The 3582-nt window shown below is 39.4% G+C and overlaps 1 long non-coding RNA gene across 1 annotated transcript in view; it reads right to left on the bottom strand.

Moving 5' to 3' along the window:
- Window positions 1-3065: 3065 nt before the first annotated feature.
- Window positions 3066-3582, bottom strand: part of LOC139025880 (uncharacterized) — a 7831-nt gene continuing 7314 nt past the window's right edge. The window contains exon 3 of the long non-coding RNA XR_011477549.1: window positions 3066-3289. This is a non-coding gene — a long non-coding RNA (uncharacterized lncRNA). The remainder of the gene's footprint in view (window positions 3290-3582) is intronic.

Raw genomic sequence — 3582 nt, 5'->3', positions numbered from 1 at the left:
GTCTCTTCACAAAACGCAGGCGTCCAATTCACCAATTAACCTATGGAACTTAAATAAATCCCCTAAAGTCCCTTGACACCCAAAGCGTCAAACGTGACATAATTTTGAATCTTGAATAGCCCCCATGTTTATACTAGAGACTTACCGTTTCTTGTAGAGGCTACAGCTCAATCCCCTCTTGCCGCTGTTAATTTAAAAAAAAGATATACAATATGTGCGGGCATAGGCAGACTTTCAATTGAGAAGCATCATTTATTAATATTCTATAATGATAATTCATCTGTCGGTAAAACATTTACAAATTGTGACATTTACATTTTTTTCTCTCTGGCAGCTAAGACATGTAGCACTAGACATGAGCAGGAGGAATGAACAAGTGAGAGGGATAAATAGAAAAACAGTATTTGAGAGGTGCGAGAGAATAAGAAGGTGAAACAGAGAGGACCTAGGCAGATCAACAAGTCCATGTTTCCCTATAGTGGTTTGTGACTCTCTGTGTCTTCAAACGCCTGCAACTGATCTTGTGGGTTTGAAGCTGTGCTAGACACAGTAAACGTGATTCAAAATGGACTGGTATTTATATAACTCTTTGTGGGGCTCAAACCTTGTTGATATTGGGTTTCTTAATTGGATGCAAAATACGATGTGCTTTAGAAAACAGACCCATTCTGCCATTGACAATAATAGTGAGGATGTGTTTTAACAAGAATTGACCGACCAACAGGGACATCTTCTCAATTAGCAAATCTTTGCGTGAATGACACTGTTACTATTTGATACTGTCCCACTATTACCACTGTTACCACCGTTCACTACTGTTTACCGACCGCTACCACTGCTACCACCAGGTACCTACGTTACTTACTGTTACCACTGTGACCACTGTTGACCACCGAATACTACCTGGTTACTATTTTTACCACTGTTACCACTACTTTTACTTTACTGTACCACTCATTACCGACTGTTTACTACTGTTACTACTGTTTACTACTGTATACGCTGTTACTACTGTTAACTACTGTTACGCACTGTTACCAATGTTTACCCAATACTATCCTGTACGTACCACGTTACACTGTTACCACGTTAACTGTTACTCACTGTTCCTAACTGTTGCATCTAAACTGTTAACTGTACTACTATACTACTGTTACCGCCTGTTACGCATGTGTTACTACTGTCACCATCTTATTGCGACTGTACTACTGGTAAAACGTCTGGCAATTTTACCACATATACTACTGTTACTATTTTTTACACTGTTACAACTGTTTACTGACTGTTCCAACGTTACCACACCCGTTACTGACTAATTACCCCTGTTAAACTGTCTACGACTGTTAAAACTGTTACACTTTTACTACTGATACTACTTTTACCACTGTTTACTTCTGATGACTCTGTTACCCACTGTTACACGACTGTTACTACTCGTTACACTGTTACCACTGTTACTACCTGTTACCACTGTTTATTACTGTCACCCGCTACCACTGCTACCACGCGGTTCAACCACCATTACCATTTCACTCTGTACCACTGTTACACCAATACTTACTGGCCACCACTGTTACACAACCGTTACTACTGTTACCACTATTGCAAAGCTGTTACTTACCTCATTACGACTGTTAAAACTGTTACCACTGTTAAAGCTGTTTACCACTGTTACTAGTTTTTGTTTGGTTGCCAATGTTAATACTGCTATTACTGTTCCAACTGGACACTATACTACTGTTACACTGTTTAAACTGTTTACCACGTTACCACTGTTACCAAGTTACTACTGGGTTACATCTGTTTACTAACTATTTACTACTGTGTAATAACATGTTTTAGATGGGAAATGGGTTATTAGTGTGGTATGTTTAACTTTAACTACCACCGTTACTACTGTTACCACTGTGACCACTGTTACCACCAATACTACTGTTACTATTTTTACCACTGTTACCACTTTTACTACTGCTACCACTATTACCACTGTTACTACTGTTACTACTGTTACCACTGTTAACGCTGTTACTACTGTTAACACTGTTACCACTGTTACCACTGTTACCACCAATACTACTGTCACCACTGTTACCACTGTTACCACCGTTACTACTGTTACCACTGTTGCAACTGTTACTACTGTTACCACTGTTAAAACTGTTACCACTGTTACTACTGATACTACTGTTACCGCTGTTACCACTGTTACTACTGTCACCACTATTGCGACTGTTACTACTGGTAAAACTGTTGCCAATTTTACCACATATACTACTGTTACTATTTTTACCACTGTTACAACTGTTACTACTGTTACCACTGTTACCACCGTTACTACTATTACCACTGTTAAAACTGTTACCACTGTTAAAACTGTTACCACTTTTACTACTGATACTACTGTTACCACTGTTACTTCTGATACTACTGTTACCACTGTTACAACTGTTACTACTGTTACCACTGTTACCACTGTTACTACTGTTACCACTGTTATTACTGTCACCACCGCTACCACTGCTACCACCGGTACCACCATTACCACTGTCACCTCTGTGACCACTGTTACCACCAATACTACTGGCACCACTGTTACCACCGTTACTACTGTTACCACTATTGCAACTGTTACTACTATTACCACTGTTAAAACTGTTACCACTGTTAAAGCTGTTACCACTGTTACTACTGTTGCCAATGTTACTACTGTTATTACTGTTACCACTGGTACCACTATTACTACTGTTACCACTGTTAAAACTGTTACCACTGTTACCACTGTTACCAAAGTTACTACTGGTACTACTGTTACAACTATTACTACTGTGTAATAACATGTTATAGATGGAAATGGTTAGTATGTGTGTATGTTTAGACTTTAACGGTAAACAACACGTTCAATCAATAACAGAAGGACTCACTACAGCCAGTTTAGTTGTTGGGTTTATATACATTTCATGAAAATATGTACAGAAATATGGGAAAGTTAGATACAATTATTTACAGTAACAAATGAATCAATAAAGCTTCAATACCATGTCTAAAGACCAACCCTTCACATCCCGGCCTACATGGAAGAATCTCTCTCACTGGTCAAGCTGTATTCCAGCATACACAGTCTCCTCCTGCACCTGAGGTCTGTCTCTCTCTGTGGTTGGTCTGGAACCCTCCAACACTACAACCTGTCCATACTCCACCTCCTCTGGAACCTCCCTGTGTTTCTCCATCTTCTTTAGAATATTGCTGTCAGCATATTCCAGTTCTGGACTCTCATCAGCATCTGTGTGGACTGGTGAGATGTGACAGCAGTGTTTGGAGGGGGGGTTGACTACTGCACAGATCATTTGTAGACAATAACACTTAGAGGGTCCAAAGCCTACTTAATGGCCCAGTGCAGTCCAAATCATGTTTTTGCTGTGTTTTATATCATATTGTACAACAGCTGATGAAAATAACACTGTAAAAGTATGAAAACATAATTTCCTGATAGTTGTTGGTTGAAAATACAATCTACACATGACCTTCTATTCTGCAGGTTTGCTTGGGCAGGAGTTTCAGCTTTCCATGGTGACCTCACCATGT

The sequence above is a fragment of the Salvelinus sp. IW2-2015 genome, unplaced genomic scaffold, assembly GCF_002910315.2.
Source record: "Salvelinus sp. IW2-2015 unplaced genomic scaffold, ASM291031v2 Un_scaffold3466, whole genome shotgun sequence".
NCBI lineage: Eukaryota > Metazoa > Chordata > Actinopteri > Salmoniformes > Salmonidae > Salvelinus > Salvelinus sp. IW2-2015.
Note: the sequence above shows the minus strand (reverse complement) of the source record. Positions and strands in the feature narration are given on the sequence as shown.